At 41.6% G+C, this 15,837-nt stretch overlaps 1 non-coding gene across 1 annotated transcript; it reads right to left on the bottom strand.

Moving 5' to 3' along the window:
* Positions 1-1,100: 1,100 nt before the first annotated feature.
* Positions 1,101-1,207, bottom strand: LOC126010571 (U6 spliceosomal RNA). The gene has a single exon (XR_007496593.1). It is a non-coding gene; the product is annotated as a U6 spliceosomal RNA (small nuclear RNA).
* Positions 1,208-15,837: the final 14,630 nt, after the last annotated feature.

Here is a 15,837-nt window from a genome sequence, read left to right as displayed (position 1 = left end):
CTTCATTAATTTCTGCTCTAAGCTTTGTTAGTTACTTCTGCCAACCTATTTTTTGGTTCCTTTGTTGATCACTTTATAATTTTATAAGCTGTGTCATTAAGTTATTTATGTAGGTCCTTTCTTCCTTTCCAATGAGTACTTGAAAAGCTATAAATTTTCCTTTTAGTATTGATTTTGCTGTGTCTTTGTTTGCATTTGTTGCCAGAAATAATTTGATTTCCTCTTTGATTTTTATCTCTGACCTCTGGTTTTTTTTTTCAGTAGTGAGCTGTTTAATTTCCAGGTGTTAGTGTTTTCCCTCTGTGTCTGTAATTCACATCTAATTTCAGTGCATTATAATCTGAGAAGATCATTCATACAATTTCTATTCTCTTGATTTTTTGGAGGTATGTTTTATGAGGCAGTATGTGATCTATCTTGGAGAATGACCCATGTGCATTGGAGAAGAAAGTTTGTCCAATTTTCTGGGGATGGAGAGCACTATATATAGTAGGTCACTGTCTTCCATTTCTCCTTTCAGAACTTGAAGATTCTTGTTAGGTTTTAGCCTGGTTGACCTATCAAGGGGTAACAGGTAACTATTATTGTGTTACTATTAATGTCTTCCAGATTTGTCAATAATTGTTTTAAATATTTTGCTGGCATCTCGTTGGGTGTGTATTTGCTTAGAAGTGTGATTTCTTCCTTTTGTACATATCCTTTAATTATTATATATCCATATTTCTACCTTATAACTTTTTTAAGCCTAAAATTTGTACCATATGGCCACTCCAGCTTTTTTTTTTTGGAGTTGAGGGTTTTTGTTTTGTTTTGTTTTGGTTTGGTTTGGTTTTTGGTTTTTGGGCCACACCCAGTGATGCTCAGGGGTTACTCCTGGTTATGCACTTAGAAATCACTCCTGGCTTGGGGGACCATATGGGATGCCAGGGGATCTAACCGCGGTCCATCTGAGGTTTGTGCATGCAAGGCAAATGCCCTACCACTTGTGCCACTGCTCTTGCCCCCACTTCAGATTAAGGGACTTTTTTGCTCGGATGATTGTCCTCCAACCTTTGATTTTGAGTCTATGTTTGTTTTGACTATTCAGATGTGTTTTTTTTTTAAATATGAAACGCTTTACGAATTTGCTTGTCATCCTTGCGCAGGGGCCATGCTAATCTTCTCTGTATTGTTCCAATTTTAGTATATGTGCTGCTTAAGCGAGCACCAGATGTGTTTTATTTTTTAGGCAGCAGAGTGTTGGGTTAAGCTTTTTATTTTCTTATTCTTATAGGGTTAAGCTTTTTTTTTATTCATTTTGCCACTCTGTGTCCTTAACTGGTGCATTTAATCAATTGATGTTAAGAGAGATAGTTGTCATGGGATTTAGTGTCATCTTTATGTAGGAGTTTGGTGTGCCTGTTGGTCTGTCTTGTCTTAAAGTAGACCTTTCAATTTGTCTTATAAGGTGGTTTTGATTCTTAAAGTTTCTGAGTTGTTATTTATCCGTGAAGCTATGTATTCTTCCTTCCAACCTGAATGTGAATCTGGCTGGGTAAAGTATTCTAGCAAAGCATTTATTTCATTGAGTTTTGTCACTATAGCCCATCACTACTTTAGGGCCTTGAGGGTTTCTTGTGACAGGTCTTCTGTAAATCTTAAGAATGCTCCCTTAAAAAAAAAGAAAGAAAGAAAAAGGGGCCGGTTAGGTGGCGCTAGAGGTAAGGTGTCTGCCTTGCAAGCGCTAGCCAAGGAAGGACCGCAGTTCGATCCCCCGGCGTCCCATATGGTCCCCCCAAGCCAAGGGCAATTTCTGAGAGCTTAGCCAGGAGTGACCTCTGAGCATCAAATGGGTGTGGCCCGAAAAACCAAAAATAAAAAAGAATGCTCCCTTAACTGTAATTTCTCTTTTTGATCTTGCTGCTTTTAGTATTCTATCCCTATTTGTGTAATTCGTCATTGTGACTAGGAGGTGTGGACTCTGTTTCAGCTAATCGAGTAGGATGTGAGAGGGGATTACAGCAGGATGTGTGCTTCTATGTTTAGGGAAGACAGTGTAAGAGAATTAGGAAAAATCAGGGTGTGTGCTCTTACTGTTAAACAGACTATGTGTGCTTAAGGTGATTAACTACATATGAGTGTGTTTTTGAGTGAGTGTATTCATGTACATGGTTCACTCATGTATATGTGAGCATGTGCGTGCATGTACTATCTTCAACATGCATGTGTGGTCATGTCATATCTATGTTAATAAGAGTATGATCACATAAATTTCATGCATGTGTGTGAACATATGCAAAATTTTGCACATGTGCTCCTGTACACCGAGTTCACTCATACATGTGAGTATGTGTGTACACAGGTAAGTGTGTGTCCATGTGCGCACATGGGTTGATTTTATTCAAGTACGTATGAGTAGGTCTGTGTGTAAGCACTAGTTTCACTCAGGTACGTACCCATGTGAGTCTGTATTCACACACTTATTTTACTCGGGAATGTGTGAGCATCTGTATGCATATGTGGCAGAGCTAGAGTGGGAGGAGCAGGGAAGAGTCAGCCCTCTGCCTGAGACACTCAGGGAGCCTTGTAGGGTAAAGTGTTAAGCTCTGTGCTTGCACTTGCAAATTCTCCTAGCATATATCCATGAGTAAACAAAGATGAGAATCTTGGTGGATACAATAAAAGCTGCTGATTGTAAACAACAGAGCCATCCTTGGGACTCAGGACATAGGAAGATGGGGCTCAGGACATAGGAATATTGTGTCTTACTTCTTCCTGTGGATTCACCTTGAGTCTTAGTGTTTGGCTGTTCTTTGTCTGATGGAAAAGTCCCATTTTCTCTACACATTTGTTGTTGTTGTTGTTGTATTAATCATGGATGCATGGATGTTGCTGAGAGTTTTTCTCTGCTGCTACTGATGCAGTTTTCTCCCACAGTGAGGACCCAATCAATATGCAAGGCCATTCTCAGGGGACTGTTTCCATCCATTACACACATCATTGCCACTAACATTTCTAGTGGTGTGCAAGGATTGTTTTCAATTTTTTTTAAATGTAAGTGCAAAATTAGATGCATAGCATGTTTCTGTAGGAAGGCTCCATTCTGAATATTAATGACTTCTAAATACAGGCACACAGTGTAATAAAAATTCCAATGGGCATTGAGCAAATGAGCAGGGCAAAAAGAACAAGAAAATGTTGAGCAGGGAAGTAAAGATCAGATTAGATCCACAAACATACCAGCGGCTTATGTGGGGATCCCATGGAGGACAGGACAACAGCCCCTACTCAGAATAGGAGAGCCATGAACTAGAATATGCACAAATGAATGTGCAATGTTTGATAAAGCCTCAGTTCAAATCAGTCTGGAAAATGGATCTTCTGATGAAACATTTCTGGGACAATTGTGATAAACTAATAAATCTAGATATTTGGCCCATTCTTCACATTCAGATTAGATCCAGATGGGTAGCCTACTGAAAAACAAAATATAAAATCATAAAAGAATGAGGAATAATTTTACGTGGTATCCTTAATAGTACTGAGGTGGAGTGATTTCAAAACCAAAAGTTATAAAAAATTGATTTAAATATACAAAACTGTTATGTAACAGCACCAGTAGCAAACAAAACCAGTTCAAAGGAAATTCTGCTTTAACACTTTTAATCACCAATGACATATTAAGGAAAAATATTTGTCACTCACACACACACACACAAAATGGCTTAGTTTTTTGAAAGAAGCTGACTTTATCACATAAGCAAAAGCATGTTTATAATTAAGAAAACGTTAAATGCACCAATAAATGAGGAAATTATTTGTCCTCAGCAAATAATCACAAGAACAAACAGTTGACAAGTCTCAAACTCATAACTGATCAAAGAACCACGGACAGAATGGACTCCTGAGCCTGTTAGTAAGAATTTGGAAGATTAAACAAAAGAACTGAGACATTTTCTCTTTGATGGTTTCCAAAACTTTCTGCAGGGTTAAAAATTTAAATACATGCATTACTATGGATCTTCTCCTGTGTCGTTTTGTCACTGGACTTTATGAATAAAATGTCGAACCTGAAATTGACATTTGATTACAGCTATTGTTTCTTGCTGGATTGTTTGTTTGATCTGGAGCTCTTCGATGCCTTAGAATTCATTTTAGTATCTAATATAAGGAAAGAAACTAGAAGGAGTGGTTGAACTCTGTTAATAGTTTAAATTGCTGAATGCTATCTATCATGCAAGTTTTCCTCCTCCAATCATGAAAATAGTTGACTTGTCAATGCCACATGGAAATAGAGAACTTGTCATGTGCTAGCCCATTCTCCACCTGTACTTGCTAAATGCTCCCCTTTGGCTTTGAACTCATTACTAATTTTATGGTGCATCTCCCTTAGGAAATTACTGTCCCTGAACATGGGACAGGATCAAAGGAGCCTATCTGGAGGAGCTCAGGGCGCAGGTGGTTTGTATAGCAAAGGGCGGGGAAGCCAGGAAAAACTCAGAGCTGCTTCCTGTTTATTATGAGTTTGGGGAAGTGTCTCTTTTGCTCACAAGGAAAATATTTTTGTTATCATATTAGATGAAAAAGAAAAAATTGACTCCAGAGCCTGAAGATTACTTTCCCCACATTTTTGTCTCATGAGGAACTAATGGGCTTGCCTGAATATTCATTAGACATGCTGCATGCACCTCTCTCCGGGGAACAAAATAACCTACAACAGCCCCAGAGGCAAAGTTCACGTCCACTCATGTTGGCTTCACCTAAATCTGAGTTTTCCAAAACCATGGCCTCTGAGGAGCAAGGGGCCTCAGTAGTGCCCATAGTATGATAGGACCCAGTGCTGCCTTAGTTTCCCTGAAACCAACCCATGAGAAGCCAGAAAGGGAATTACCATGCCAAACACTCAGCCAGGACATGTAGAATTCAAGCTCAACTGATCTACCAGAAAGTAACTCAAGCACAGCAGTCTCTATCCTCCAGATGCCATCATGGGCAAACTCCCAACAAAAATCTTCCAAAGATCTTGGCACTCACAGAAAAGTCCTTTAGTCTTTGATTGCCCCCCCCAAAAAAAAAACTCTACATGGAAACCCACATAGGGCCACATGCCTGAAAGAAGGATCACACTAAATCTTGAAAATTTATTTTAAAACACATGTTTTTAATGGCTTGTTACAAGTCCATGTTTAGTTTATAGACCTCTTTCAGATACCCAGATACCTGGGACCAAGTAAAAGTTTCTCAGACAGAAACAGGTTCATAGGCAGTAAAATATCAACAAAAATATGTTTCCAGAAAACATGTTCTAGATGTTTAGAGCAGATTTTCTTATTCTGGGAGTCCCTGTTGATGTTTCATGGGGAACAAGAGCTGAAAAATAGCTGCTTGAAGAATCGTAATAGAGCCTTTTTGGTAGGAAGGGGACCCACAGGAGGAAGGTAGGGTGAAGGATGGAGAAGCAAGCAAATAGTCAGGGGCTTTGTCAAGGGCTTTGGCCCTCATTTACCAACTCTGTTGTTAGTATAGAGGAAAGTATTTGTGAGGATCTCCAAAGACCCCAGCCACTCTATGACCTGTTACTCTGAGTGAATGAGGATCTACTCAGGACCCAGCCAGTCTATGGCCCCTGTTATTCTCCCTCTTTGTATCAAGTCATAGATCTCAGCCCCATCATGATTAGTCACTTTGACCTGTATCGGGAGGAAATGGACTTGCAACTGTTGCCAACTGTATGAGAAGCATGTGGCATTTTAGGATATGAACTGAGAAGAATGATATCTAAGTGTATTGGGCTAAATTTTCAATTAGGGAATACTTTTTACAAGATCTGGGCTTGAATGTTCTAGCTTTCACAGCTGGAATGGCTTTATGAGTTGGCATTGTTCATTGACTAAAACTTGGAGTTAGTGGTGACCTACATTCAAAAAGGTCAGGATGTCAGAACTTCTGGATCCCAGGGTGGAGTAGAAAGGAATGCAACTGCTTAGGGAGATGAGTGGAAGCAGAAGCTTGATTAGGTTGGAATCTACTCATTATCACCCCCAGAAGGTTACAAAGGACACTGAGGAAGGAACTGAGCACCAGCCTAGAAAACTTGGGCCTGAGTGCTATCATAGAGGGAGTAGAAGGGGATTCACACCATTGAAAGACCCTGGTATCCCACAGTATCAATAGATTCCAAGTAACTGAACCCGAAGGAGCTCCACCAAGTTCCCAAGAGCAAATGAGTTGTTGGGTCCCATGGGATGAAATCCTTTAGACAACAGTGACTTGGAGGTTGCCATTAATTTATCAAGTCCTTCCTGTTGAGTGAAGCAGAGAAGTGCATGGAATTCTATGAGAGTTCCGTGAGAAGGACCAGAAATGAACCTCCCATGAGACACACTTGCTCCCACCTAGCACTATCTCAATTAAAGGGCAGGTAAGTCCCTAGAATAGGGTCCACATCACAGTTACATGCCTAGGTAAAAGGGTTTTCTCTTGAGCCTTCTCCAGATGGCCCGATGGGACCAGGGATGCTACAAATTCAAGAGCAAACTAGGAGTCCTGACTATGGAATACGATAAGAAAAGGAAATAAAAGACATTGCATTGGGGACAAATGAATGAAAATAGAGAAAGACCCCGTTACCGTATTTATTTGAGTATAACACGCAGAATTTTCTACCAAAAAAAGAAATCAAAGTTTGGGTGAACGTTATAAACGAGGGCTGGGGCAGGGTGGCAGTGGTGGCCCGTCCAATGAGAGGGCAGGTGAATTGTGAGTTCACACTGCGCCTTTTCCGGGCTGCAGCTGCTCACTATACACGAGGGCGAAGAAAAGAAAAACCTCAAGAAACCTGGCCTATCTCTCGTGACATCCTGGGTTAAAACATCATGGGAAGACATACCCAAAGAAATGATCATCAAGAGTTTTTTGAAGACAGGCATCAGCGATCAAATGGACGGCACAGAAGACAACCTGCTGTGGAATTCAGACTCAGAAGAAAGTGAAGAAACTGGAGAAACAGATGTTCCTGCCAACTGAGGAAAAATTAACTCGAGAAGAATGGGAACAACTCTTTAGTGTCTCTGATGATGAATCTGACTTGGAAGCATTTTAAATAAATATTGTTACCGGTCATTTTATTTCGGTATTGTGTTTATATCAGTTTAGGTTGTCACTAAATTATTTTTATCATGGCCGCACATGTTCAACAACTTTTTCTTTGTCAATTACAATGCTTGGTATGAAACAAAATTTTATACCGATTTTTAATCGAAAATTAGGGGTGTGCATTATACACGGGTGCATGTTATACTCGAATAAATATGGTAAATAGAAAATCACAAAGAATTCTTATACAAGAAAAGGTGCATGTATCATCACATTCATGTTGTAAGATATTATCTAACAAAAAATGAATTCTTAAGCCACTCACACATACACAGAGGTGTTTTGTGTGTATATTGGTAGTAAAAGAAACTTATGTGAAAGGCTTTATAAAGCTTGAATTAGGTGATATTCTATAAAATGGTTTTATAGAAACAGTAAAAAATTACTTGGGAAAGAACAAGGATAGAGAGTAATGGGTAATAGAAATAATAAAAGCACTGGAATCCTTATGACAATACAACTATTATCTATAAGGTTGTAAGGTTGGACTCCATGGAAGCAGAGATCTAGGCACACACCCAGACTGCTTCTTGATTGACGTAGCTCAGCACTACTCAAGGTTTCCTTCAGTGAGGTTGAGTAAGTCATACAATTCTAACAGATTCAAATGTTAGTGTTAGTTCTTGGTCCTTCCCCAGGCCCCCAAAAGAAACTTATACATAATCTTTAAATCATGCAAAATATTTGCTTTATTTTACTGTTCCATAACCCTAGCTGGCCATACAAACTATAAGCTTCTATATAGTTGGTGGGAAATGGCAGGTGAGCAAAAAGAAATGGAATGAGGGGCATTAATTCCTGGTGCCTGGACACCCTCATATCTAAAATCATTTGGAATATATATGTGCAAGTGTTCCAAGAATACATGTCCAGCTTGTTCAAAATAGAAGAAATGATTCCCAGAGTAGTAGGAACCCAACCTTCGTTCATTAGACCAGTTTTGGGAAAGGGCCCAGCTCCTTAGAAATGGCCCCTTCCAGAGTGAGGGAAGATAGAGTTTCACAGTCCAGAATTAAGCTTTGTTCAGAAATGGGGGAGCACCATGGCTTAGCCAAAGGAGTCTGGAATTGACTCCAAAGTTGGAAAAGGGAAAACCTCTAGTCAAAGAACATTACAGTGCAAAGGGTAGAATAGAGGGAGAGAGGATGATGTGGACAGAATAAATTCATCAATGGATTAGAGGAGAGAGTCTCTGTGTAGAAGAATTCTAATAATAACTGCATCTCTCCCACCTTCAGACAGATTCATGTCCATCCTCACTTCTCCCTGAGGGCACACATCAGGGTTCCCTGCTACCTGATCCTGTTTCGGTGCTGACATATTTCTGCCCTATTATTCACTCCCACTCCTGACCATGCCAAAGACCCCAAGGGATGCTTAACATGATATCTTCTCCAAGCTACCAAGAACATCAGAAAGTTCAAAATAGAAGCAGAAGGAAAGACTGTCCATTGCCTCCCCCCACACCTCATGGGACAGAACAGGGCACAGGGGAGAACAAGGGTGATGAGACTAAATGATAACCCCGGTAGATGAAACTGGCTCAGCCACCATGTCTAGCATGCCAGGCTACAGTAGGCACTTATGAGTAACTGGGTCTTGGGAAATCCTACACTTTCTACACAAATTGCTCTGGAAATCTGAAGTTGTTCTAAAATATAGCCTAAGAGGGGCTGAATGATAGTATAGGGTCAGAGCAAGTGGTAAGGCATCTGCCTTGCACGCTCTGGCCTAGGACAGACCAAGGTTCGATCCCCCAGTGTCCCATATGGTCCCCAAGCCAGGAGTGATTTCTGAGCACATAGCCAGGAGTAATCCCTGAGTGTCACAAGGCGTGGCCCAAAAAACAAAAAAATGAATGATAGAGGTCCAGAGAGATATCATGAAGGTAAAGCATTTGCCTTTCATGTAGAAGGATGGTGGTTCAAATCCCAGCATCCCACATGGTCCCCTGTGCCTGCCAGGGGCGATTTCTGAGCATAGAGCCAAGAATAACCCCTGAGCACTGCCGGGTGTGACCCAAAAAACAAACAAAAAAAACAAAAAAACAAAACAAAAAAAAAGAATGATAGCATAGCAGGAAGGGTGCTCTTCTTGTATGTAACCCACCCAGGTTTGATCCCTGGCATCCCACATGGCCCCTTGAACACCACCACTGCTGAACCAGAAGTAACCTCTAAACATTGTCAGGTGTGGGCCCCCAAAACAAACAAAATTGTAGCCTGGGAAGTGCAAAGGAAGAATAGGAGTTAAGGTAGTCAGCTTGTATGCTGACCCGAGTTCAATCTCTGGCACCCCCAAGCCCCACCAGGAGTAATGCAAAATCAAATGTAGTTCATTTTAGAAGAAAACAAATATTCTAAATGACAGAAGTGACCCACAGCAAAGCTGTGTTCAGTTGCTGAAAGTGGGCTCAGCTGCATTCAGAGGTGCTGACTCTGGGAAGAGGAAGCACCTTTGGGACCAGGAGAAGTTCAACATGATTAGCTCCCAGGAACTGTCTGCCCCATCTTCCCTGCCCTGTGGGCCAGCACCTCTCAGCCTAGAATCTGTCGTTTCAAAACCCTGTAGTCTGGAACTGGTGCTAGCCTCAGAGCCCAATGTGTGGACTTGCATGCACTGTTCCTACCCCCATTGCCCCCTCCTGTTCCAGCCCACACCCTCACTCATAGACCTAATGTCTTTTGGTCCTGACAAACTGTCTTCAACTGGCCTGAGCCCTAGGAGAAGTGACTGTTTCACTTATCCTCTGAGTGTGAGAAACCCCTGCACACTCAGATGCCCCTAAATGCTGCTCAAATAGCTTCCTGGGACAGATTATATGGAGAGGAAAAAATGAAAGACTGAGCAAAGATGGAGACACAACTTTGAGACTGTACAAGGAAATGCACATATACATGCAGCCCGAGGTCAGGAAGTTTTCAGATTTCTGTTCTCTAAGAGGTGTGTGTGAAGTTTAGCACACTTACAGTGCTGAAGAAATGTGCCTGGAGGCAGGGAAATGGTGTGAGGAGACAGTTACAGAGCTGTCTCTTCTTTCCTATGGGTCCTTTCCACCTCCCTGCCCTCTGCTGTGTCCCCCATGTCTATCCAGGCACACACACCCCATTCCTCATTTCCCTGACTCAGATAGGCAGCTCTGTTGTGCATTCTCTGTGCATTTTCTGCCCAATCTCATAGACCCATATGCTTCTAATGACACCAAGGGAGAGAGATGGGAGAACAAGAAATAATTTAGTATCAGGGCACCTCAGAGGGTCTTGGCACACACCACAAATTCTTCTTCCTCCACATTTCAAACCAGTTGGGGTCCTGACCTTCTGCCCAGTGAGGAAGCCTGGAGTCCAGGTCACAGAGGTTCAAAGTGCATTTTTTACTCAACTGCTGACAGTTGAATTCCTGCCCTTCATACCTATCTCACTTGGCTAAACACCTAATACCCTAAATTCAGTTTTTCCCATCTGTACAACTTAGATGTTGATGGGATTTACTTAGCGTGAGAGGCTTGGTTTCCAATATATGCATGATGGCACCCCACAGAATACCGGAGAAAACCCTTAAAGGTACACAGAAACTTCAAACTTCACAGACATCAGTCATGTGGGGACAACTGAGCCCCAAGGAACTCCTCAGGTCACCAGGCTGTGGTCTGTCACCAGGTGGCTGCTTGGACACAACTACTGAACACTGGTGTTTCTTTTGGCTCAGGGGTAATAATATTACTGGCTCAGAGAATATTACTGGCACCTGGAGCCCTGCAGGCTCAGGAAGACTGGAATCCAGGCTACAGTATTGAGGGAGTTTAACCAGTATGACCAGACCGTTCTTCATTCACCCCAGATGTTAGTTCTAATCACATTCACTCTCATTCTTGGGAATGGTTCCAACAGAAATTCTATTGATGGTGCCCTTGTTCATTCAAATTATGAAAAAACTAACTTAAGCAACAAATTTATCACTAAGAATACTTTTTGTTTGAATACTTTTTTAAATTGAATTTTTTATTGAATCATCATGAGGAACATAGTTACAAAGTTGTTCATAATTGAGTTTTAGTCATACAATGTCCCAACACCCATCCCTTCACCAGTGCACATTTCCCACCACTAATGTCCCAATTTTCATGCTGTCTCCACTTCTGGCAGAGCTCCTTCTCCTCCTCCTCTTCTTTTTTCTTCTTCCCCTTTTCTTCTTCTTCTTCTTCTTCTTCTTTCTTCTTCTTTTCTTCTTTTCTTCTGCTTTTCTTCTTCTTCCTCTTCCTCTTCTTCTTCTTTTCTTCTTCTTTTATTCTTCTTTTCTTCTTTCTTCTTCTTTTCTTCTTTTCTTCTGCTTTTCTTCTTCTTCCTCTTCCTCTTCTTATTTTCCTTCTCCTCCTCCTCATCCTTCTTCTCCTTCTCTTCCTCCTTCTCCTCCTCCTACTCCTCTTTCTTCTTCTCTTTCTTCTCCTCTTCTCTCCTTTTTGGGCACTGTTGTTTGTAACATTTTTACAAAGGGGTATCATGTATGTCACTTTATCTCCTTTATCTCCTTTCTGCACCCAGTTCTTGTCTAGAATGACCATTTTCAATGACGATTGTCATAGTGGTCTTTTTTCTGTCCTAACTACACTCCCCCACTATTTGTAGCAAGCTTTCTACCATGTACCAATCCTCCTGGCCTTTGTCTCTATTGTCTTTGGGTGTTATTACCATACTATCTTTTATTTTTATCTCAAAAATGAGAGTGATCATTTAATATCTATCCCTCGCCCTCCAACTCATTTTACTCAGCCTAATACTCTCCATATCCATCCACATATAAAAAAGATTATTAAGAATTTAAATTTCTCTATTTTCTCCCCAAAGATATTTTATTTTACTCAAAGACAGGCATGGAGACCCTTAAACTCATTGCTTCAGAGGCATGATTGAAGACCCCAACAGAGTACAAACTTTGGAGAATGAATAACCTTTGAGTTCATTGTTCTGGAAACGTACACCAAAAACAGAACCTTCCTGCCTGAGAATTTCTGTAAACAGACCATCACAAATAATCATTTGAATGACTCACTACTGGTGATGCCCAACCAAATGCCAAGCACACTGCTTCTCAAGAATCCCAGGTATGAGACACAATTTATTTAGTTATCATTAGTCATTTCTTCTTCATGGATGTATCGTTGGTTTTTAAAGTAACTTCCATAACACTCTGCCATTCTAAAACAAATACCTACAACTTGTGAAGTGGATAAGAATGTAGAACTGTTCTGTATTTAAGTAGAAAGATTCCCAAGCGTCATGGACACCAGAAATCAGCGCTTGGTTTGAAGGCATAAATGTTGAGGTTTTATCCTTCCAACTTATTTCACACCACTGCATTTGGGTCTAACATTTTTCAGTGAAATGTTAACCCACATGCTGAGTATCTTAAGTTGTTGTGAACAGTGCCAGAGTCCCTGAGAGTTAGACAGAAGAAAGGAGGGCCCCAGAAAGTGAAGAGGGGTGCAGGCAGCAAGCAGTCAGTCTGGGATCATATTTGACGTCTGTGTGTGCCCAGGACTGTGCACACACAGGCCATATCTCCCACGCCCCAAACTCTCCTCTACCCCTGCAGGTTTCACAGCTCCCAGAACAAACACTTCCAATTTCTTTCACTTAACTTCAACTTTCAAGGTTTCTGTCTATTTCTCAAGGCTCAAACAAGGCAGATTCATGGGGGATAAAATAATTCTAAAGTGAATCTTGTGCATGCTGGGAACTCAGAAGTCTCTTCTTAAAAAAAAAACTGAAATTCAATCATGAACAACTTGCTAACTGTACGCCTCCCAGTGATTCACTGAACAAAAAAGTTATGAATTAAAAAAGCATTTCGAGTCTGGAAGACATATGTTTTATATGTAAAACATAACATAAAAGTTCTATGTTTACTACATTTTTGAAAGGCTGAATGTCAACATCAAATTCTTGAAAGTTAGTCTTCCATAAACCCTTTAAAGACAAAATGACTAGAAATATTTGGCAGTGATGTTTACCAAATTTACATAATCCATATACCACCATATAAACAGATTTCAAAACCTAAAAAGAAATACAAGAAAACATCATGGCTTAAGCAATAGTACAATGGATAAGGTGTTTCCCATGCATGCAACTAACCCTGTTCAATCCCCAGCAGTTTGCAGGAGATAGGAGGTAGAAGACTGCCAGATTATATGTGTTTTACCCTCAGCCTTGTTTGGATTATTTTGTGCATGACCTGCTTTAGACTCATTCACCTGGGATTGTAGAAACGGCACATGGGGTGATTTTACAGAGGCGACCCCTGAGCAGAGAGTCAGGAGTAAACTCTGACCAATGCCAGGTGTGACCCAAAATCAAAACCAAAAACATCTTTAGTTGACAAGCAAAATGTGCCTGATCCTGTTTTTATCAGGAGAGGATGCCAGAGAGTCAGAAACAGACTTAGGGTCCCAGCACTCCATTCTCCTGAAGTTTTGTTCCAGAATCCATTCTAGAAACCCTTCATTTAAATGGCACATAGTCTCCAGCTCTCTGCTCTGAACCCTCTTTTGCTTACTCCTTTGATTTATATTCCTGTCGTGAGATTTGGGGTTCAGTGGAGTTTTGTCATTCATTGTTCAGGCCACAGTGAATATTTGTTAAACTGGTCGATCAGCCCAATGTCCTCTGCTTCCATTCAAGACACTTTGGCAATCACCAAAGACTGCCTCCTCATTTTAGTTTCACCAATGACAGGTCAGATTGCAGAAGGCCCTATGAGTTTGGATCCCTCTCAACCAGAACATGCAGCATGCATGGCCAGAGCCCAGAGAGCCTCTGATGAAAGGCATCAGTCTCTCATACCTTTATTCATGCGTTCTCTAGTCCCACTGATGTCCTTGAGGATCGAGTACCCAGAGCAGAGTAAACAGGGTGGAGTTTAGATGAGGGTCAGTAGTGTTTACTTAGCTTCTCTCAGCATGCTGGGACCCCCATCAGGTTGGGGTCCTACCCTCCCTCAAGGCAGGCACATTCCTGAGACACCACTGGGAATGGAGCACTGAGGTCTGAGAATAGTCCCATCCAGATTCTGGGTCCCAAGTGCATCAACTTAGCTATGAGGGAGGAGCATTGTGTGGTGTCCAAATTTCTCCTGCCTCAGTCCTCAGCTCTGGAATCTGCACCCAGCTGCTTGCTTTGAAAATGGTACATGTGTGTGGCTCCCCACTTCTCCACACTGCACCCACACTTGGCAGGCAAGGTCTGCCAACATCTCACTGGGGGGTGCTTTTTAAAAAGAATTATTTATTTATTAAAATATAATTTTTAATTGAACCACTGTAAGATACAGTTACTAAGTCGTTCATGATTGAGTTTTATTTACACAATGTCCAACACTCATCCCTTCACCCATGCATGTTTTCTGCCTCCAATGTTTCCAATTTTCCTGCTGTCTTCCCCCATGTCCCTCCACCTGCCTCTATGGCAGACATTTTTCTTCTCTCTCTCACTACCTCTCTCCCTTTTTATCTTTTGACACTATGGTGAGCAATATTGTTATGAAGAGGTATCATGTATATCACTTTTCCTCCTTTCAGCATCCAGTTTTTCCAGCATCCAGAGTGATCATTTCAATCTATCACTCACTGTCATATTGGTCCCTTCTCTGCCCTAACTGCACTGCCCTGCTCTTTGTGTCAAGGCCTTTAGAAGAAGCCAGGTCATGTCTTCCTCTACTGGTGATATACCTGACCCTTTCCTTGCCCATGTGGAAACAGTACCCACCAAGCATGACTGCTTCACAGAAATTATGGAGGAGTGTTTCAGTGAGGGAAAGTCATAGTTTCTCTCTCTCTCTCTCTCTCTCTCTCTCTCTCTCTCTCTCAAGTATGAGGTTGTGCTCCCTACAGGACAGCCTAGACTTGTTTGAAAGCAGGGTAGTGCTGTGGGAAGCAGAGCAAGCTGCAGTCTGCTAGTCAATGTACAGATATATGTCCTATCACTGTGGTGGCCACAGTGGTATGCTTCTGGGGGCCAGTCTCTCCCCAGGGCAGGCTCCAGGTGCAGACAGGGCAGTATGGGATGGGCAATAAGAACAGGGTTTGGGAAGATGAGGCACAGGGACTCCAAAATCTATTTCTTTGAGGAGAACTGAAACTCATTTTAAAAGGCAAATCAGCAATGGAGATAATATTTGACAAAGTACATAGGGTGAATCCAATTTTACAGAAGGAAAAACAACTCCCTGAAATCAAAATCAGACAGCTTCTCTCCTCCCCATCTGTCTGGCCAGAGAGAGCTCGCTGGCCCCAATAGGATGGAAGCTGCTAGTGTGAACAACTTCCAAATTCACGTCTCATCCAACTGGGCTGGCTTTGCTGGGAACTGCCTTCCTGTGAAGAAATTAAAGGCCCATTTTTCTTTGAAGTCTGGGGCCTGTCTTCTCCTGTTCGTTTCTGCCTTGAAAAATTCCAATCAGAGGTCAGAAAAGAGGGGATGAATCCTCTGAACTTAACCCATTTGATTTGGTACCATGTCAGCCTCCACTGCCACTTTCCCAACCATCCGCAGGCACAGACGGTTCCCAGTTTGGCCAAGCCAAGATCCTGACCAGAGCTGGAAGGAGCTGATGTAGCACATTTTCCTAAAATAGAAATCTCTCATGCAGAAAGTGGATTGGTGGGCCCCCAAGAAAATGATGCATGCAGATACTCCTATGAAACAC

This window comes from Suncus etruscus, chromosome 5 (genome assembly GCF_024139225.1).
Source record: "Suncus etruscus isolate mSunEtr1 chromosome 5, mSunEtr1.pri.cur, whole genome shotgun sequence".
Taxonomy (NCBI): domain Eukaryota; kingdom Metazoa; phylum Chordata; class Mammalia; order Eulipotyphla; family Soricidae; genus Suncus; species Suncus etruscus.
The sequence above is the reverse complement of the archived record's forward strand: the minus strand, read 5'-3'. Positions and strand labels throughout refer to the sequence as shown.